Source organism: Ctenocephalides felis, unplaced genomic scaffold, assembly GCF_003426905.1.
Source record: "Ctenocephalides felis isolate EL2017-DRISC unplaced genomic scaffold, ASM342690v1 CF-g0.4_SCAFFOLD_01886, whole genome shotgun sequence".
Taxonomy (NCBI): Eukaryota; Metazoa; Arthropoda; class Insecta; order Siphonaptera; family Pulicidae; genus Ctenocephalides; species Ctenocephalides felis.
Window position 1 is genome coordinate 19,705,474 of NW_020538040.1, and position 24,417 is coordinate 19,729,890.

Sequence of the window (24,417 nt, forward strand, 5' to 3'; positions counted from 1 at the left end):
AATGTAAAGTTACAAATCAAAATTTTGAGCCGTCTTCGTAATAATGAAAGAAAATATATCTCTAATTTTTATTCTAGAAATGAATCTAATATTTATTAAATGTTTTTATATTAAATATAATAATATTTATTTTTTGTTCAATGTTGTTACTATATGAAAACTGACAAAAGGGGCTTTTTATAGTGATTTTCGTTTAGCACGGTTTTTTCATATAGAGTGAATTTTTACAGTTACACGTTATTTTACGGATCCTATCGTTCGTGTAAAACGAGGGACATGTATAAAGATAAAATCGTTGTTTTTTTAGATAGAATAGAAAACAAAAACAATATATTTAATTATCTATCACTAATTAAGATGATTCAATATCTAATATAATGAGATAATATCATGTTGGAGCTATTGACCAGCTCTTGGTTCATTATAGGCTGCTTTTTATGATGATTTTCGTTTAGCACGGTTTTTCCATATAAGAGTGAATTTTTAGAGTTACACGGTTTTATGAAACCTATCTTTCGTGTAAATCGAGGTATAGGTGTATAAAAATAATATAGTTATTTTGTTGAAATAGAGTAACAAAAACAAATATTTTTGTATCTACTAATGAGATGATCCAATATCTAATATAATGAGATATTTTTACCTCGGAGCTATTGATCAGCTCTTGGTTCACGATAGGCTCCTTTTTGAAATGGCGCCAAAAGAAAAATTCGCGGCGGGAACCATTCGTCGTTTTGAATCCCGCGGCCAATAGATCTTCAGTAGCGGCAGGACGTACGCTTAGACGTTTGACTTAAGTAATAATAGCTCACCGAGCTTGCTCTAAATTCAAATTGTCCCGCTCGGATACATAATATGCAAATAGTTAAATACTAATTATCATAAAAAAAGAAATTATTGTAAAAGTTAAATTTTGTTGTAAATGAAAAATCAGTGAAAAAGTTGGTTGTTTAAAACCTTAAGACCATAAAAGTGCATCAAGGAGATAAAACAAGTGGACTAAAATATTTGATTATATAGGAAGTGTCTTTATTACAATTTGTGCAATTCCAGGAAATATCTGAATTAGTTCATTTTAGTTACCTAACCTGTCAGTGATGTAAGATCGTGAATGAAATAAATGTTAGTGATGCAACAGTTATTATCACAAAAAGTTAACTTTTTGCAATTGTTGATTATACCAATTTTTACATGATTCGTTTTTGCCAGAATTAACATGGCAGTTTTGCGTTTCATTTTTATTGTGTCAGTATTTGGATGAAAGTTTGCAATAAATTATTTTAACTTTCTTAGTGGTTAAAAATCATCCAAAATGCCTTGCTGTGGGTGTTGCACTTTTCCAGCACCCATTGTGCTGCCAATTGATATGAATAAACAGAGTGCTGTTTTGCCAGTAAGTTAAATAATTGAATTAAATATTACATTCGAGTACATATAATACAGGCCAACATAGAAAATGGTGCAAACGATTTTAATGCTGTTTTTAAGTATATTTGGGGCGCTATGAGCTTTAGTTTTCAAGATATGATATATATATGATATATAAGGAATGAAAGTACAAAATAGTAATACAATTCAGAATGTTATTTGAATGAGATATACCTACTCGTACATACAAACTTACAAGACCCATTCGGCCTTAGTTAGTTACACTGTGAAAAGTTCTTTTCCGTGACGACCTAGAATGGACCTGGTTTCGGCAACTTTTTTCCAAGTTCCAGACTAGAGCTGATACAAAAAACATGGTTTGCAGATTTGAAATCAGCGCAAAAAATACTATAAGAATCAGCTCTAACATTTGATGCACCAAACAAAACAATTTTTTTGTAGGCCTGTGTAATTAATAGTAATTTGTATTTCATTATATTGCAACGTGTATAGGAATTAGGCAATTACTATAGGTATAATTTGTTCTGGAATTCTAAAATTTCTGGTATACTTGAAACATATAATTTTGTATACTTCAACTTTTATAATTATTAATTTCAACAGTATATTATTAAAAGTTTGATAATTTCAAAACTATGCGGAATTTTGGTTTTATAAACGACTACCACGATCCTAGTTTTTAAATACTTTTGAAGCTGTTGCACATAAAAAAGATGATGTTTTTCCCACATAGTGAAATATCATAAAATCACATTATTTTGTTGTCATAAGCAATCAATCAATTTCTAATGCAATAAATTACCCGTGTGGAAATTGCGAAGATGAATATTGATAGAAAGCCAATTGACTGTATAATTTATAATGATGGCAAGTGCTCTAGATGAAAGAAACATCTTTTTTTTATTGACTGTTTGACGTCATAATTGTCTTCAATTCTCCCTTGTCTTGCATTTTATTTTCATATATTCTCGTTCATACTTCAAACAAGTATATTTAACAAGATATTTCTGAAAGAAATATGATATGTCTCACATTTTTCACATTCTTTTCTATCCAATAAGCAGGCCACTCTACTCTTAATTTTTACTTCAGAATCATGTCAAGAAAGTAATTTTTATAAAATTTACTTACTCTTTGTAGTACTCTCTTTATTATATTACTTCAGTCCTAACTCTAGCCTCTTCTTGTCTTGAAGTTGCAGTTCCCATGAAACAATTTATCCAACAAATATTTATATAAAACAATTTATGATGCAACATTGTGTGGTAATAAATAGTTTGGATAAACAAAATATCTGTGGCTTGTGATTTAATTTGGTTTCCTGGATGTTTTCCAAATTTCACTACAATCGCGATTTTCGAATTATCCGCTCGACCTTCTCTTTTTCGATGTATTTACCTTGGTAAATGAGACTATTCGTTTTCTGAACCATAAAGGACCAATACAGAAGATTAAGCTAAATTGAATTTATTTTGACTTATTTATCAGATTATAAGGAAAGCCAATTCAGTATTTTGATTGTTTTTATGGCTAATTATAAGTTCTTTAAGGATCCGTGCTCATTAATTTAAAAAAAAAATCCTATTTCTTGCATATATGATATAAGGTTGTTATCTTTTTTTCGACTAATTGAAAGTCTAACTAAACAATTGAAGACAAAAAAGCTCATTTTATTATATTTGCAAATGGTTGATTTTTTTTAGTTTGATATTTATATGGAAAATGTTTTTTTTTTTGCCAATGTAGTGAGGGTGAGTGGGTATGGTTGTGCCACTTTTTTTTATCAGCAATAATTTTGTTAATTTACCTTAGTTATATTTAATATGTAACAAGAAATATCTTTGTGAAATCTTTTTTCTTGTATTGAAATTTCCTTTCCTTTTCTCTTTCGTATTTTGTCTTAGTTCAATTAAATGTTTCTTACATATCCAGCCTTTCAACCGAGAAAGACATCATAAAACTTGTCACAAAATAACAAACAAAGTGATTTATCCGTATACAAGTAATAATTATTATTAAAAGAAATCGAACGAAATAACTTACCTTTGACTCTTTAAAAGCAATGCGGTCTACAGATCATGTTAATGTAGAGCACTGACTCTATGTAATAATGGAAACTTGTTCCAACAGACATACTTCATCTTTCTCCTTTGGACCATATATCTCAAATTCAATCTAGTTTAGCTGCTATGACGACTGTCTCTATCGCACCCAGCCTCCCCTACTATTCTTACAGAAAAAAATGACAACAAACGACAACTTAATACATATATACTATCACACGAATAAAATAGAAATACTAATTTTAAGCGTCAAACCTGATGCGTCTTGGTATCTCTCAGGAATTAAAATTTCCCATAGTATAATGTTTAAACCAATTCCCTTGTGTTAATTATTGAAACCTGCAATTTCATGAAACAAACTTATAAATTGATTCATATAAAAACAGATACAAAGTCATATGAATTCTGAACTTTGTTCATTTTGTTGAAGCATTATTGTACTACTTAATGCAAAAAGCTGATGATGGTTTTAATGTTAGGTTATAAAGCAAGAAGTCGAATGATACGTGTCAAAAGATATTTATTGACATGTATTAAGTCTGTTACTACATTGAGGATACTTTTAAATAAAACCATTATAACATAAATAAAAATGCGATATAAAATATGCGCAGCCTTTCCTCTTCAATGTCGAGTGATCTATATACGATCTATAACCCAGTCTATTTTAAACTTTAAATTGAAATTTGCATATATTTCGGAAGTCGATATATGAAAATATACTTTGAAATACCATGTGTAATATTTCATATTCCTTCATTTTCAATATACATAACCTACGACGAAAACGGTGTTTATCTTAACGGTTTTGTTTGTTATTATTTACCGCATGAAAATATTTTTGGCAAGAAATCTAAGAGTGTTTTCCCATTAGACACGTGTATTTTCCACTAGCATCTTGAGTTTATTTTTTAATATACATCATAAAAATAGATTAAAGAATAGATTTATTGAAAAATCCATTATAGTAAAAAATACATTATGGCTGTCTGTAAAAAGATTTTTTAAATATATAAACTGTATGTATATACTGTATAAACTGTATATATGAACACGTTCACACGTACCTCATGAAGATAATGAACAATAAAATAATGAATTTATAACTTTTATATAAAAATAACAAGAAACTCTTCTATTTAAAGACCTTTGTTTATTTATTTATTTATTGAAGTAAAACTTCTTTAGATGCGACTAGAGTGTAAAACCGTACAGATGCAACGGAATTGCGTTACGGCCGAGTCGACTGCCAATGGTTCGTCATTCGCTCTCGATGATATCATTTTTATACGGGTCGATTGTGATTGATCGTCGTATTATAAGCGAGGCTTCTTTGTATGCAAGACTTTGTACGTGCGTACGTCACCGAAAGCGTGAAGCATATTGTTCATTTTTCGGTGTTTCATGTCATTACATTTTAAGGTTAAATAGTAGTACAAATCTTGAGTTAATAAAAAATGTCTGGATTTGAAGAATATTTTATTTCGTTCCCCATAAATAATTATAGTGCAAATAATAAAACACATGAAAAATCTGTGCCGTGTAAGAAACGTAAGTTTATTGAAGTAATTTGTATTATTCAAACATTGCCATTTTCCTTTTTTCCCTTTTTCCCCGTATCTTCGAAACGGCTAGACCTGCATTTGCCAAAAACTAATCAGCCCGTCTTCCCATCAATAGAAATTGAATGTTTTATTTAATCATTCAAATCGGTTGATCTTGAAATCGTAGACAAAAATTTGTATCCAAACATACACGCATACACATATATTCATTGTTTCTAACTTTTTTTGTAAGATATAATAATATTCAGGTTGTATAAAATATTCAGAAACGTTCGAAACGTAAAAATATGCAAAAATTTTCTTTTTCGTTTTTTTGCGATTACTATAACTTACCCTACGGGAAGTTAATAAAGATGAAATATTAAAGCTATTTTTTATGTGCTTTTAGATAATTGTAAAAATTGGAATAAAATAAATTTTTAAAGCATATAAATGGCTAAGTTGTTAATATAAGGGCAAATAAATACATACAAAAAAAAATCTGCTAACCAAATGAATATTACTGAATAGCCGAGCTAATTTCTCTTTATATTATTACTCGACCTATATTATTACCAGCCCTCTTATGATAATTAACATCGTGAGATTTCTCTTCATAACAACACTTGTTTCTGAAGGACTTTTGTATAAATAAATAATAAATATCCTTCGATGTATTTTCAGAAAGACCGTAATAGATTCGTTCAAAGTACATATTTTAAAAAAATATCTTCATAGAATAGATATAAATGTTTAATGAAGCCGTATATACATGCAACTGGACGAAGCTAAGGGAATATTTTACGCATTCAGAAATAATTAGGAGTCATACTATTCTCAACTCAATTATATATATATATATATATATATATATATATATATATATATATAAATTTAGTTGAATCAATACAAAAAATGTGGTTTCTTCTTAGCTATATACGTATATGACTATAAAATAGTACATATATGTATATGTACTATTCTATGGTTGAATTAAATATAAGTGTATCGATTTACTAGATATTGATATACGACAAATATTTTCCTGAAAAATTATGTAGTATGTTATTTAAAACTTATTTACTCATATTTGATAAGCTTTTTTAAATTATTCACTATTAATTTTCCGAAGGATAAATTACAATCGGATTTTCGCCAGAATATAAAAGCCATTTGATGAAACTCGATAGCAATACGATCAGAATGGAATTCGCGAAAAACTCCAGAACGGAGTATGAAATTTAAAAACCATGTGAAAGATATTATTTGGAATCGATACAAATAACATGTGTTTTGAATCATTCAAATTGGACGCTCCGTTCTCTCAAAAACAAGTGCTATCTTTTGCACTTTTTTCCCCGTATCTTCGAAACGGCTGGACTTGCTTTTGCCAAAAACTCAGTCTCTCCATCAGTAACGAAACGAATGTTTTTTGGACCCGTGTTCCCGAACTCGTCGACGAAAATTTGTATCCGCACAGACACACATACTTAAATACACATATATATTCATATTTTCTAATGTATGCCAAAATGTTCAGAAACCTTTATGCAAAAATTTCCATTTTATTGAAGTTTTGATGAAACTTTATGATGGTCTTAATGAACATCCTAAAATATTATGGGCCTACAAAAAGCGATTTAATTATAAAAATTCACCGAAGCTTAGAATGCCACTTACGCCTAGTTTTACAACATTTTCGGCGCTTTATGTATGCGGTATGTCCTTCTTCAGGAACTTAGATTGACTTCAAATACTCTTATGTTTAAACTTTAAAACACCACGAATCACAAACATATTAAAATAAACACAATTAACAAAGCGTTTTAGATGTTTACGTTTCTGGGAATATCAAACTACTCACAACCAGTAGTAACTACTTAAAACCATGTAAATCTCATAAATATTAAAAATTCTTAGGAGTGGAAAACGGAATGTTTCGAGTTTAGAAAAAGAAAATCTTAATAATAATAGAGATCTAGAATATGTGTGGGTCTAATCATATACTGGAACAACTTTGTCAGAAAATATTTTAATCTGAAAAGACAACCATGCAATAAATTAATATGTTATACAAGTTTATCAATTATTGCTTCATTATCTGTTAATTTGCAAAATCGGTATAAAACATTAATAACAATTACTAATTAATTGCGAAAAAAGGGTGCTTTCAAAACATATTTTCACAATTCATTAACTCTGAAATTACTGGACTTGAAATTCTTTTGATTAATTACTTAAAAGGTTGTGTAAGATGATTATCAGAGAAGAAATAAGAGATTATGAAGAATAATGAAAGGGTTCATTTTTATAATTCTTGCAAATAATTGCCCATGAAATTTATCTTTAGCATTGGTTGTATAATGTAGCATTCGTAAAATTCCTTTGAAATTAAAAATAAGACATTGGATCTGCTTGCCCCCTGACTATCCCATTTCACCCTGTTGCACATTTAGCTCCGTGTCTTCAAAATGGCTGGACCTGCCTTTGCAAAAATCACCACTTCTTCCGATCATTACAAATTTAATGTTTTTTAGATCATTCAAATCGGATACTTCGTTCTCTCAAAAATTCGATTTCTATTTTTTGCACTCTGCTCCGTATCTCCATAACGGCTGGACCTGCCTTTGCCAAAAACTAATCAGCACATCTCCCTATCAATAGGCATCGAATGTTTTTTGAACCATTCAAATCGGTTGATCCGTGCGCTCGAAAACGTAGACGAAAAATTGCGAACACATAAAACACACACACATACACACATCAATTTTTTCTGAGGTATGCCAAAATATTCAGGAACCTCTGAAACGTGAAAATATTTTCGATTTTTGGCCCATTACTATAACTTACCCTAAGGGAAGTTAATAAAAAAACACATCTATAATAAGAAATTAATTGACTGGGAATTTTACTGAACACAGTTCGATAATTGTTTGATTCGTGTTATGTGTTGAGATATATTTGGTTTAGACAGTAAAATTACTTCAAGTCAAATTGGACCTTTGTGCCCCGTCCTACTAGAGTACAAATAACAGAATTATATTGAGATATTTGAGTATGAAATTCTAAGCACATACAACGTTAAGTAATTAAGAATAATAATTAACAATTAAATATAAATTGTCAGAATCTTTTACATTAAATTATATTATTTTATTTTTCATTGCAGGGCTCTGAAAATATTCATGTATCGCGATTTTGCAAAGAAGCTGAAGAGGGCAAATATATTTCTTACATTGATGAAGATACAAGGACGCTGTATGACACCTTCAGAAAAGGGGCCAAAGTATCAAGTTAGTATAATGACGATTTATTAAATTTATTTGGGATAGATAATATTGAAATTATTATCATTACTATAAATATTAACATTCATATTTTATATTGCGACGACATATTATCGCACAAAAAACGAAATGTAAACATATGTATAGTCCAGTCATTTAAGCTTAAATTTAGGTAAGAATCTCGGAATTCGAGATACCCAGCTGTAAGTTTGCAAATATTTGTATATTGACACCCTGAAGTTGTACACATGGTAGGGTGTCAATACCATATGTAGGTTTTGAGACAACTTTAGAGTGTCAATAACAAGTATTTACAGACTTACAGCTGGGTATCTCGAATTCTGAGGTGAACTTACTACTAATAAACAAAACCTAATGGAGAAAAGTTAGAATGAAGGCATCCGCAGTCCCAATTTTGTATATTTTTGAAAATATGGTAATACTTAAGTTCATATTCAATATCATTAAAAATCCATCACGTGATTAATGGACGCCTCCTTGGTTAAACGTAGCGATTCGATATATTTTTACTAGAGTTTTTATAGAGTTGCATGTTTGTACTCATAATTTTATAATCAAAAGATATATCTACTTGATTTAAATTTAGCTCTTGTTAGCAAAGTAACAAGTTTATTATCTTCTAAGATCAACGAGCATAAAATCCACTAATTTTCATATTTTTCAGCTTGTTTGGGTAGCAGAAAAATTATTTTTAACACGTTAATTGCCATGTCAGTCATATTAGACATATATGACTGGCAAATTGACTTGAAAATTTCTTGACTTGTAGAAAAAATGTTTTGATATAGGGCCATGTTAGTCATTTAGGTGTGACATAAAAAGCAGTGTTTTTCCAGGAATTTTGGCAAACTTTGGCTTTGACACATTAAAATTTCTTTGATACATTTTTAACTAAATCATCTAATAAAGTTACCATGATCCAAGTAAAACATTTCTGATATTATCGTGGCTATTAACGTGTTAAAATGGATGAAAATTGTACGGGTAGTAATAATAAATCCAAAATCTTTACGCTGCTTCGATACAACCGATGTTATTATACATTCTGGTGAAACTTGGAAATTTTAAAGATTCAAAAATTAAAATTGATTTCTCATTCCTTCCGAAATTTAAAACAGATGGTTATTTTCTTTGCGAAAACATAACTGTTATTTCTAGTTAATATCCCTCGGTGAATTGTCTGATTTAGTATTACTCGTCTACTCGATCAAAATAGAGTTGATCATTTATTTTCAATTATATATTATTTTCAGATAATGGCCCATGCTTGGGATGGAGAGAAACGACCACATCACCGTACACATGGTTAAATTACAATGAAACTTTACTCCGAGCCAGGAATTTTGGCAGTGGACTGGTCGGATTGGGATTGAACCCAGGACCAGAAACATTGATTGGAGTGTATGCCCAAAATTGTCCAGAATGGATATTGACGGAACAAGGCGCCTATTGCTACGGCATGGTGATTGTGCCATTGTATGACACATTAGGACCCGAGGCTTGCGCTTTTATCATAAAACAAGGTAAGAAATAGTTTTGTTAAATGGAATTTATCTAATAAGTTTCAGAATTGAAATTCTCCATCCGAGTGCAAATTATTACATCATCGGTATTACCTTCAGACATAAATTTGGTGATGGGTCAAATGATCTGATTTTTCTTTGCTCACTTTGATTCATATTTCATATAGGAACCTTATTCCTATCGGCACCCTAAAATATTCTAATGACTTAAAACCTATATACAGTAGAAGTTCTTTAGTTCGGTACCCACCAGTACGGAAATCCCGATAGTCCGGCATTTTTTCCGTAAATTTCGTTTTTTTTTTAAAAAAAATGTGCCTTTACAGCGAATAAAAATGATCGAGGGCTTTTAGAACATTTTCAGGGTGGTTCGGAATCATTCGGAAGAACTCGCTATTGTTCAGTAATTATTCTGTCCATGGTAAATTTCGTTTTGTCCATGTTCATGAACGAAGTATGTTGTACGAAATACGTAGCCTGCTTCAAAAATTTAAATATATAATTTAAAAGAACGTAAATTTGCTTTGTTGTATTTTCTATTGATTTTGTAGTTTAATTATTACCCTAATTGTCTGACCCGATAATCCGATAAAGAGGTCAGTCCCGGAGCAAGACGAACTAAAGGAGTTCTACTGTAATAGAAAATGTATCTATGATTTGTATTTTTGGGGAAAAAAGACACTTGTAATACAAATAAATTGTACCAGATGCATTTTTTCTACTAAATTGGTATTTATTGATTTTATTCCTAAAATTTCATATTTCTGCCCCAATATTTAAGAAGCTTAAATTCTCTACACAACAGCATTAGCATACTGCGCAAATATATAAAAATAAAAACATTTTTATTGCTATTGAAATAACAATAACAGTTTTTTATTTGAATAACCAGTAAAGCTCCTAGTTGCTGATGATGAATAAATATTGTACAATTAAATTTTGCGCCAGTTTGCTCATTATTTCTTATTTGTATTTATATTTACACTTTGAACTTGATGATGAAGGCGTTTTATAGCTGGTAAACAAGTAATAATTATATCTTTCGTGTTGTTACTTTAAAACGATTTCCATTCCGAGCAGATAGAATGTAATAAAAACTATTGTATTATTAAAAATTAAAAATAGTATAGGGTAGAGCGGTGTTTAAAGGGCGGCGGGTAAAAAGGTCTACCTCCATTATCTCAAACATAAGTATAGAATGATTTAATAATACTATTTTAAAGTAGAAGGCAACAGAAGTGTAACCAATCGCTATCAGGAGATAAAGGGTTATGTATCAATATTTATAACAAAAGTTTTTTTTCGTTGGTAGTTTTTTTTTGGCTTTGAGGAGGTTTTTTTATTCAGTTTACTATATATAATTCTAATTTTTCTGTATACGTTATTTAATTGTTTTACAATATGTATTGTTGTTTTTCAGTTAGATGCAACAGTTTTTTATATAATATAAAATCTTACATGTGGGTGGAGTAAACAGTACTAACTGAACCATTACCCTGGCAAAAAAGTAAACAATCAAATAGTATATAAAAAAACAATTTTACAAGAGATAAATTAATAGTTGTTTCATCTCGGCTCAAATATTTCTGACGAAATACCAGGTCAAGGTTATATGCAGTTTGATCTTTGTGAAAAATGTGTCCATGAAATTTTATTTTGGTTTAATATTGTATCTTTTATTTAGTTTTTCTCCAACGTTTAAAATTACACATTAGATCTATTTGCCTCCTGGCTATCCCTTTTGACCCTGCCTATGGGGTAGATGATAAATTTTAGAAAAATATTGAAAAAACATTTCTGTAATTAAGAAATAACTAGGAACTTTACTGAATATAGTTAGATAGTTATTTGTTTGATACGTGTTTTGTGTTGTTTTCATAGATAAAAACAAGTATAAATATAGTTGTTTTATTTGGTTTAGACCAGTGGTCGGAAATCCGGGGTAAACTACTCCAAATGGGGTAAAAAACAATATTTGAGGGTAAAAAGTATGTATTTTTAATTGATATTTACAGTATTTGGTAATATCAACTTAGACAAAAAAAATTGCGGTCATAATGAAAAATGTTCCCAGACTGCTGGTTTAGACAGTATAGTTACTGAAAGTCAAATTGGAACTTTGTGCCTTGCTCTGCTCTATATAGTGTGCAATATGTAGGTGAAGGATTAGCTATCACAAAAAAGGAGAATTGCATAAAAAAGTAATATAATTATATTTGTAATAAAAATATATTAAAATGCAATTGGTATCGGTATAATAAATTGTGCAATCAATAAGATTATCATTATCTACACTTATATGTCAGATTTTTCAAATTCACGGCTTATCGCGTTTTGCCAGTAATTCAACACCATGCAAAATATTGATTGTAACCAGATACGACCGCACGAGCTTTTGTTAAGTTAACAAAAGCTATAGTGCAGGTGTTCATTAATGATCTCCGATGCCAGTATAAGTTACGGCAAAACAAAATTTATTGCAAGTTTATCAGTTGTTGGTTCATTATCTGTTAATTTACAAAATCGGTATCAATTATATTTTTAGAAAAATTATTTAATGGCCATACGGGTTGCCGCAATGCGTAGGAACAATTTACAAATAAATCTTTATGCGGGTTGTTGTTTATTTGGTTTAGACCATTTCATTTTCTACCTTGCAATGGGAATTTACCATTTGCAAATTAAACGAACAACATGCAATCAATTTCTAGAGATCAATCGTACAATTGTTTCTATCTAAATACTTCATATATTTAACTTCCCGTAGGGTAAGTTATAGTAATCGCAAAAAATCGAGAATTAAAATTTTTGCATATCTTATCGTTTCAAAGGTTTCTGAACATTTTGGCATACCTTAGAAAAAATGGATGTGTGTGTGTATGTTTGGATACAATTTTTCGTCGACAATTCGGGCGCACGATTGCGATCAAAAATAATCATTAAACATATGCACATCAAATTATCAGATATCTTATAGAGATTTTAAACATGTGGACTAATTTTCTTACATTTTTTTTGGGTTCCGTACCAAGATTTTCAATAACTAATTTTTAGTAATTAACCATTGATCAATATTTATTGACTATTAATTTTTTTGCTCTATAATAATATTCAATTCAGGTACGGGAAAGTTCCAGCAATTTGCCTTAAGGCACGATGCCATGCACCACTAGTTTGTTATTCATAATGAATTCATTACAGCATTTAAGCGTATTAAGTATTTGTTATTACGTGACCGTAACTACGCTCTTGTGTCGAATCGTTTTATTTCCATATAAATACATCGAAATACCATTAATTCGTTTCAGCACTGTTATTTTTATAGTTTTTTTTAATATTTGTTGTTATTATTGTTTGTAGTATTGTTTTTTTTATTATTTGTTGGTATTAATTTAGTTGTTATTAATATAATTATTGTTTTTCCTGTGCATTCATGATATAGCAGAAATGAGTTAGCATGTTTCGTTGAACCCCCAACTGCAACTTTTTCAGGGTGAATAATAGGAGCCGGATTAAGTTTTATAATCTCTATACCTACAAGAAGATGAAAATACTTAAAGAATTAGAAATTGAGTACAGTTCAGTATAATAGACGAAGACATTGTTTAAAAAATGTATATTAGTATCGATGAATTCCACATTTTTATGCATTTATTACGTATCAAGTACTGTTTTAAGTTCAAGTTGAGTTTGTCTTATATATACTTAATAGAATTTTCTATATTGCAGCTGAAATATCGGTCGTGATTTGCGAAGATGATCGGAAAGCTGGTTTATTACTGGACAGATCTCCTCGATGTCTCAAACGACTGGTCACAATCAAAGATGTTCGCCCGGCCACTACCCAAAGAGCCAAAAATTTAGGTAAGTGAACGTAAAATTATAATTTAATAATCGTTGATTAAATCACAGCTAAAGTCGGTGTTATTATTATTAGTGCTCTGATCGAAGGTGATTTAGCACATCTCATTTTTTTTCTATTCTAGAAGCTATTTTTTATATTTCTGCTTCCATTTTCCATGTGCTTCATCTTGGACTAACACCATATATTTTATTTCCTTGTGCTTGTTCCGACTGTCTGTATTTTCCATTCTCTTCTTATATTTAATTACTTTGTCAGTTGCTACAATATTAGCGTATTTGATATTCTCCACTTTTCTCCAAGACCATATATCGATTTTGGTTGTTCTGCTATTGGTCAGAAGGTTTTGTATTTTTACAGTCATTTGTTGTCCTATAGTTTTACTTGTTTATTTCAGGATATATAGCCAAAAGGCTAACCTGAGCCGCGTTTGAAATGATGCTTGTTATCAATTTCCAACTAATATACAATCATATTATTTTACAGGCATGGAAATATTGCGATTTGAAGATGTTGAAAAAACTGGAGCAGTATTAGGACATAAAGAACAACCGCCTAAACCGAGTGATTTATGTACGGTCTGCTACACTTCTGGAACCACCGGTAAAAACAAAATAATATAAAACAATATTTTATATTTGACGAAATTGATCAAACTCGATGTGTTCCAGGAAACCCAAAGGGAGTCATGTTAACTCATGAAAATGTAGTGGCTGGCGTGGTCGCTGTTACATTACAATTAGGAGAGCACAAACCAGTCCCTAGTGATGTAATGATTTCATTTTTACCATTGGCTCATATGTTGGAACGTTGCTGTGAGGTAAAATATAATTTCGATTAAAATACCAATTGTAAATTTTGAATCTCGCTAATTTTGAATTCATTATCCAAAAGCATGGAATGTATATGGCGGGTGCATCAGTTGGATTTTCTCCGGGGACATACGACGACTTACAGACGATATGAAGGCTTTGAAGCCCACAACCATGCCAGCAGTACCCAGGTTACTGAACAGGGTTTACGATAAGGTGCAAAGCGAAATTTCGGGATCAATGCTCAAACGGGCGCTGTTTAGTCTTGCTTTGAGTTCCAAGGAAGCAGAGATTAAAAGGTAAATAGATGTAGGAAGTAATATAGAAGTGATATATGAGCCGTTCAGTGCACACATCGACTAACTCCAAAAAACAGAAAGTGGAGAAAAGCGATGAAGTAATGCACATTGCTTTTAAAAATTCCTGTAATAATATAAGTTGGAAAATATAATGTAGAACGTATGAATACATATATAGCTTACATGTGACGGTATATAAGGTTAATTACAGTAAATAGTGAGTAAAGAATTATAATTCAAGTTAAAGATTTGATATGACTTGTGGAGTTAATCAAGTTGTCAACTGAAAAAAAAAATAAACCTAATTCTTATATATTTGTGTTAAAGCATTTTCATAAAAATAAATGTTAACTGTTGTAATATATTATTTGTGATTAATCAGTAATTCTATAAATAATAATTTCTCTATCAGCTGTATTCTATTATGATTAGAATAATTTCTGTCAATTTTTCGTAGTGGGGGGAATGAATTTTAGGAAGTCCTTTATGTCTCTCAATTTTTCCTTTTTCAAAGTTCTAGCTTTATAATATAATAATGACTATTGTATATTATTCAAACATTTTGGTCAACCTGGTACAGACTTTCTTATATTAATAGCTTTAAAATACGTATCTTCATTATAGACACATTTAAATTATACGAGGTCTGTTCAAAAAGTACCCGGAATTTTCGTTTTTTCAAAAAAATATTTATTTATTCGTCTACATTAATGTGGTCCCCTTCAAAGTAGTCCCCCCCAGATATAATACACTTATGCCAGCGTTTTTCCAATTTTCGAAGCACCCTTGATATTCACTTTTTGATATGTCCTTGAGCACTCTCAGCGATTTTCTTCAATCGAGGAAAACCGCCGTCCTTTCATGGGTCTCTTCAACTTTGGGAATAGGAAAAAGTCACACGGAGCCATATCTGGTGAATTTTTGCACTTTGCAACACTTTATTTCATTTTTTACGCAAAATTTAATACAAATTCTTTGACTTTTCAATTCTTCCATTGTAAAAATCGCCGAGCTCAGAAAAACACGTCGAACCTTAGCGACTACCACAGACAAAGTAAACAGTGAATATAGCTGAAAATTTCATCATACTTTAGGGGCATGTATACCAACACAATAAAAAAAAAATTTTGACAATCAGACACTCCAGACCCGCGAAATTTAATTATTAGTAATTCCGGGTACTTTTTGAACACACCTCGTATAAGATTGGCTTATATAAGATTTCTAACTTTATAAATTTACTGGACACTCTGTTACTTTTCTGTTAGTGATTGTTCTAATGGCTTTGTTGATAAAAAATCTTCATGGAATATTTGGATTAGCTAAAATGGCGCTTTCCTTTTACATGTTTTTATTATATTGTACCAATTATCTAGTGAAAAAATGTCTCGATTTTTTTTGCACGTGACTCAATAATTTAGAGTCAATAGGTAAATAGCTATTTCCACTGACCAGAAATTTCATTTCAATTGACTTAGCTCTTATTTCCGTATTTTAAACAAGTTTCAATAAACTTAAGACAGTTTTAATATTTCTGTTTTGCCGGGTACACGAATTTTAGTATGTAAGTTTGTAACATCCTTGAGACTCTACAGTTTTTTGCCAAACAATCTTAGGGTTTATATTTTTATCAAATTCTTATTTGTGATTCATGAAACCCGAAAACCGGTAAAGCCGGAACATATGCACTACAAAATGGAGTTAATCAAAATGTCTTCTGAAATAAATGAGTTATTATTCAGAGGTCAAAAAAAAATTATGTTTCACAGTGTTAATTTTAATTATTCCGAAAAGTTATTATTATCACTAACAGTTATGATTACACGTAGTTATGAGTACTTTCGCACTAATATCTCAGTTTTTTCAAAAAATGGAGTTAGTCGATGTGTGCACTGAGCGGCTCATATAATGTTTTATATAGCACGTAAGGTAAGGGGCCCAGTTTCTGACCTTTTTAGAGTGACGGTGGAGGTTAAACTATAATAATTAATATAAAACTTAACTTAATGAAGAAAATTATAATTTTATTTATTAGTTTAGGATTTTTAAAATAAAGTAATGTGCATAAAAAAATTATTTGAACTAAATTTATATTTTAAATTGACGTTTTAAAAATTGACATTAAGAGCTCCAGTTTCTGACCCTCAGAATTCTTCGTGTGGCAGTTTCTGACCCTGACCGTAGCCCAATTTCTGACCCTCAAATTTAATCATGATTAGGTTATGAAGTGCTTACCAATTTTAAATAAACTGAAATTATTATTAAAATAAATAAACTAAATATTTATTCTAAAAATATACAGTTTGTTAAAATTTAACGTATAAATAGTTCAAGTCTTGTTATAACATATTACACAAACAAAAAAAATTAAAATTAATTATTTAAATTACTTGGACTTTTTTTTATTTTAAGAGCTTTTTGTTTCTTTTTTTCTTCAAGTTTTTCTTTTTTAATTATTTTTTCTGCCTCCTTGATGGCTTTATTTTTGGACCTTTCAGCTTTTTTCAATTCTTTTTCTTCTTCTAATTTTCGTTTCTTTGCTTCTTTGTCGTCATGATATTTTAACCACGAATCAGATGTATAAACTGTCGGTACCTTTTCCTTAGCTTTTCGTTTCTTCAAATTATTAATAATTTTATCACTTAAAAGATGTATTTACAAGATTTAAATACAATCTTTCATTTATACCAATGAATATTAAATGTAAATTTATCACTTTACTACGAAAAATAGTAAAAAAATATAAGATAACAATAAATATTATTATTTTTACATTTAATGAACAAGTGACTAAAAACATGTGACAAATAACTTAGCTTTTAGAAGGTTAGAATTGCAGGGTCAACAACTGTGACATACACTTAAAATTGAGCCTAGTTATTGACCCTCAAATTTCAGTAATAAAACTAAATTTAATATGTTTTATAAATATTTTAAAATAAATTTTAATTAATTATTGACTTATTTGTATATTTTTAGTTAGATTTTCGTACTTACATCATAATTAGTGCACGAACTCAATTGTCGTAGCTCCTTACATAAACTGTTTAGACTAAAGCTAAAAAATGGCTTCCACAGTCACTTTTGGTTTAAAAATTTTTTTTTATTTAGTTAATATTTTTTATATTTTTTTAATTGACAATAATGAGGCATAGAATAAATTACTGTCAATTAAGAAAAAAATTATTTTCACATTCAATGTATAGTTTTTTAATTAATTCCAAAAAAAGTTGAAAAGGTCAGAAACTGGGCCAGGGTCAATAACTGGGTCTTTTACCTTATATAAATAATTTTTAATAAAATAAAATTTATAATAGCATCGCGTTTTTAATATCGATATATCGATACTTAATTTAGTACAATTTTCTATTTCCTTTACCCCAGAGGAGTAGTCCGTAATACATCATTCTGGGATCGCGCGGTCTTCCGCAAAATTCAAGCTGGATTCGGTGGTCGTCTGCGGTTGATGGTAGTGGGAAGTGCCCCACTTGCTGGAAGTGTCTTGACTTTTATTCGTTGCGCTCTGGGTTGTTTGGTAGTCGAAGGCTACGGGCAAACTGAATGCACTGCCCCTGTCACGTTGACAGTACAAGGAGATCACATGCCAGAACACGTTGGACCTCCGGTGGCATGCTGTGCCGTTAAGGTAGGAGGATCAATACATATAATTAACTTCCCGTAGGGCAAGTTATAGTAATCGCAAAAAAATCAAAAATGAAAATTTTTATATATCTTCACGTTTCAGAGGTTTCTGAACATTTTGGCATACCTTAGAAAAAATTGATGTATGTGTGTGTGTGTGTATGTATGTATGTATGTATGTATGTATGTATGTATGTATGTATGTATGTGTGTGTGTGTGTATGTATGTATGTATGTATGTATGTATGTATGTATGTATGTATGTATGTGTGTGTATGTATGTGCGGATACAAATTTTCGTCGACGATTTCGGGAACACGGATCAACCGATTTGAATAATTCAAAAAACATTCGATTTGTATTGATAAGGAGACGTGCTGATTAGTTTTTGGCGAAGGCAGGTCTAGCCGTTCCGAAGATACGGGGCAAAAAGTGCCGAAAACGGTAACTCAGTTTTTAAGAGAACGGAGCGTCCGATTTGAATAATTCACTTGTATTGACAAGATAAAGAATCGATATAATTTTCATGAAGGTAGGTCTAGCGGTTTCGGAGATATGGAGGAAAAAGTAAAAAAATGAGCCATTTGGCGGTCAAAAATGATCATTAGACATATGCACATCAAATTATCAGATATTTTATAGAGATTTTAACAATAAGTATACATTTTGTTAACATTCCTATGGGTTCCGTACCAATGCTTATGCGTTAGACAGCGACGCGGCGCTTACGCGCTTTATATTTTGTCCCTATGCAGATAAAGCAGTACGATTGCTTTGAAAAGAAAGTTCAGATCTTCCACAATATGTCAAAATAAAGAAAAAAATTTTTTTTCAAAAAAAAAAAAATTAAAAAAAAAAATTATTTTTTCAAAAAAAAGTAATTTTTTGTCCAATTTATAGTTTCTCAAAAATCTTATCTTTTCAAAGTAAATTTTTTTCAAAAATGTTAATCGTTTTTAAAAAAATAATTTTTGGTACGGGAAGTTCCAGCAATTTGCCTTAAGGCACGATGCCTTAATTGCCTTAAGACAGAATTCCACTTACAGCTAGTTAAGTTTTTTTTCATCAATAACATTTTGAAATGTAGTTTAAATGTGATGATCGTGCTTGGAGTACAAGTCCAAAATCCCTAATAACAATAAAAATTAAACTAGTGGTAGCATCGTTCTTTAAGGAGGTTCTAGTGTAGAGACTTGAATTTTAGATCATTTTTAAATCATCATAAAAAGGCAATCAATTTTTTATTATTATTTATTTGGCAACGTTACAGAGTACAGAAAAAAATTAAAACAAAAGTTAATAATTTTAAAAATTAGCAATGTTTGAAATAGGGGATTTTAAAAAGTTGACACGTGACCGTGTACAGGATTGCAACCCTCCTATTAATACAAAATAAAAAATATTCATGTAGAATGATGTCGCTATGGTATATAATAGGATTAAGTTAAAAAATAATTGTTGACAAAACGGCAACTATTTTGAAAAAGACCATTATTTGAGTTTCACGATTTTTTAAAAATCGAGAAAATTAAAATTTAGGGATGAGTATATATTATACTAGAGAGAAGTCTATAAAGAAAATTCTCTGGAAATTTCAAGAGTTTCAAGATTTCAAAGTTTCGCAAAAGGATAGAAACAGAAGAAAATAATTCAAATTTCAAAAAATCTTCTCGTCCATATATTCTTGAATAGCTAAGCTTTAAAAATATGAAAGAAACAAAAAAACGATTTTTTGGAATTTCCACACTAGAATACCCCCTCAACGCTAATTTGCTGGAACATTCCGCAATTTAAAACTTTAAAATTTTCAAATATCTTCGAAATTTTGAGAGATTAAAGATTTTGAAGTGTTAGCATCTATAAAACCTATAAATAGAAAGAATTTCCATCATTTATATTATTTTAAATTTCATGCATATGCAAACATTCATTAATATTTAATTTATCCCTGAAGTTAGTGGACGTTCCAGAAATGGAATATTATGCTGCATTAGGAAGCGGTGAGGTATGTGTCAAAGGTCCCAATGTTTTCAAAGGATATTACAAGGATCCTGAAAAAACCTCAGAAACAATTGATGCTGATGGATGGCATCACACAGGCGACGTAGGCACTTGGCTACCAGTGAGTATTCAATTGTTTCGAATGTCTTATTGATTATTTTTAACAATGATATATTTTTCAGAATGGTACATTGAAAATTGTAGACAGACGCAAACACATATTTAAACTTTCCCAAGGGGAGTATATTGTTCCTGAAAAAATTGAAAGCATTTATTTGAGGTCGCAGTACATTGAGCAAGTTTTTGTCTATGGAGAATCTCTGAAGGTTTGTTTGACACAATTTCAACTTTAGAGTTTTAGAGTTTGAAAATGTCGATTTGTTATTAACTTTAATTCAATTCCAGTCATGCATCGTAGCTATAGTGGTACCTGATGTGGACGTAGTAAAATGTTGGGCATCAGAAAATAAAATTCCTGGAACACTTAGCGTTCTGTGTAACAATCCCGAAGTCAAAGAATTAATATTAACTGATTTAATATCATGGGGCAAAGATGCTGGGCTTAAATCATTCGAACAGGTAATTAACATGATAATATAAATCAGTCATGAGAAGTATCACATATGAAGTTATATTAAATTTAATTAATTTTTCAGGTGAAAGACATATATCTGCATCCTGATCCATTTTCAGTGCAAAACGGTCTGTTGACTCCAACTCTCAAGAGTAAAAGACAACAAATTAAATCTTACTTTAAACCTCAACTTGAAGATATGTATTCAAAACTACAATAGGAAAAATATATTCATTAAAGATGATCAATTTTTCTATGATATATAGTTCATAAGACAATAATATTCAAGTAAAAAAACATACCACATTATGAAACTTGAAGAAACAACGTCAATTTGTATGAGTTGTAAAGAAGATGTCATTTATATATAGTGATGTGTAAGAAATTTCTACATTAAATTGTGTAATTTCAAGCATTATGATAGCCAAAAATTCAATTACTCTTCTTTTTTCTTGAAGTCACGCTAATGATCAAGTAGGTTGCAGAATGTATATATATAAGAGTAGTGAATTTTAATGCAGCCTGCCTGCAACAAAAACTTTGAATTTTTACATAATTTTCAAAAATGTATAGATTACTAATTGATAATCATGTTTATGTATAATATTTAATCAATGCAGCAAAAATATTATCGTTGATTGAGCCACCAATTATTATATAATAATTCTAATGTAATATATTTTAATGTACCATCGAACTTATAAAGCTTACATAGCAATTGGGATAAATAATTATGATTTAATTGAAAAGAGTGAGTTTATTGAAAGAATTCCCAAAAATAGTTAATTCATAACAATTTAATATCTTAAAATAATCATAAAATTACAATGTATATAGTCTGTACAAAACTTTTACCACAATTTATAATTTTGTACCTTTGTGGAAATATTAATTCATGCTTAATTTTTGATTAGTAATACAGACTCATAAAAGCCTTTTAAAATTAAAATTCAATTCAGGAATAGAATAGATCTAACTTATATTAATGTAGAAATAGTACTTTTCATGAATTTTATGTCCGATCATACAATATTACAGATGAATGACTTTGTTAAATTAGAAATAATAATTAATAATTATAAATACTTTCATATGTTCATTGCCAAAATATATTCTCATAAACGGGTCCATCAAATCCAACAAATTTCAATTACTTGAATTTAAAATATAATATATGCATTCATAAAACATAAAAATACTATGACTTTTGTCATTTGTGGTAAAACTTGTACTAATACTTGGCAACGAATGAATTAAAGCAACATCTATGATGAAAAGGATAATTGAGAACTATATTGTAATTGATAATTAAATCAAAATTCAATTAAATATTGGTAGAATATGAAAATAGAATTGGCAAATCATTAAATCGGATTTATTACAATATTTAGAAAAGGGTCCTGAAAGGGTTCTTTTACATTAGTACCTATAAAATTTTATTAGGATGTCATGTACTAAAAAAGTAATCATTTTGCTACGCTCTAAAACATTCAACTTACTAGTATATTACATTTTTATGAAACATTGACTTGAACACGATGACAAGGTGCCAAGCCCAAATCGAAATTTTACTTAGATTTTTAGTTAATATTTATCTCTGATCAGCTGGCATGATAAACTTAATGATCTGCTTGATTTTCTTTAAGATTTTTATTGTATCAAGAGCAAGATAGTGATATTTAGGTTCTAATATATTCTTGTTATAATTTATTATATATAATATTTTGATTATATATAAAAATGATATGTTCAGAGTTAAATCTTTTCTATTATTTAATCAAAAGATGCTCTTAGTATCCTGTACTTTACATAGTAAATGAATTTGTTTAACCAAATATTATCATATTAGGGTTAAATACAATGACACTATTAGGAATAATGTATTGTATATCGATATGTACTTTGCACCAAAGAATTTGTGGTTAGACATTAATTTTCGATTAGGGTCATTCTATATAAATCTAAATCGATTTTGTACATTGGCATTATGTACCATATACAAGCATTTATGAGGTGAACTACACCAGCACATACAAATTATTAAATATAATTTTATATTATAGAATGACCCTACATCATTTTTATTATTTATAAAAAAAAAAATTGTTTGGAAAAAGCATAAAGTATTTTCTTGTAATGATTTAATTTTCTTAAAATAATCTTGTCCAGAGATAAATTGTAGAAATAAATGGACAATAGTATCTCGCGAATCTAGATTGATTCCTTAGGAAATTGAATTCGAATGAAAGTAGACATTGTTAAATTAGTGAAAACGATTAATAGGATATCAGGATAAATGGTAATTAAGAAGGTAATTAATTTCCAATACTTTATACACACTGTTATCATTACATGTCTCAATACTAATGCTGAATGGAAATTATAAAGCAGTTGGACATAGAACCATGGTGTGCACTTACTGTGCAAAAGTTTTGCATTAAATAAATCGTAATATTTCGACAAAGTAGTCCTGATAGCTTTAAATTAGGAAATTTATTGATGATGTGGATTCTAACAAATTGCGTTGAGAAATGAGTGCAGAACTGTTGTTAAATAAAAGTCTGATTTTTCAAAATTTTCTTATGTAGGTACTTAATTTTGGTCTTACAAAAGCCTTGATGATTTATAGCTTATACTCTCTGTAACGAATCTTAGATAAATCATCTAACATAATGAAAATATAATATTACCCTATACATTCACAAAGTATTTTTAAGCTAATTGCAATAATACATTTTAGATTATTACTATTAAGCAAATATTGGATAAATATTTTTCAATAACTAAGGATGTGTGTGCACAGATAATGAAATTAAATTGGGTAATATTAAAATTTAGTTATGAATCTCAAGTTTGTCATTTCAAGCTCTTTTCTGATATTTTGATTGGTACATCAACATTATCTTTTAAAATGCAAATGTTATTGCCTATTAGAAACATGCAAATACCGTTCCGATATTGTATAAGTTAGAAAAGAGCTTAGACTAGATATTTTTACTTCATATACTCATAAATAAAATATGTATTGTTTCAATTCGACTTATTTTGTTGGTAATAAATGATATAATAAATATATACACAATAATAGTTTATTTTGTTTATGGCTCTACATATTCATATTATATTTAATTTAACAACCAAAAATACAACTTAGGTGTTAATAAACAAATCATTTCCTTGAAGAAGTTTAATAGAAAAGACAAAAAATCTGTTTTTTTTATAACTCTCTACATTTCGAACTACCCAATAATTTGCTCGAGACCTATGTAAAAATTTTATATGCATATAAAGTTTTTTTGTTCGTTTCACACTATTTTAACATAATTTATTTGAACCCACCCATCAAAATTTACCTTCCGATACTGACTGTAGTAAATGTACCACAATTAGTGTTGTGAAT

At 29.5% G+C, this 24,417-nt stretch overlaps 2 pseudogenes; both read left to right on the forward strand.

The window, feature by feature from the left end:
- Positions 1-1,296: 1,296 nt before the first annotated feature.
- LOC113377805 lies at positions 1,297-21,237 on the forward strand (annotated as a pseudogene).
- A 2,076-nt stretch (positions 21,238-23,313) lies between these two features.
- Positions 23,314-24,417, forward strand: part of LOC113374728 — a 17,088-nt pseudogene continuing 15,984 nt past the window's right edge.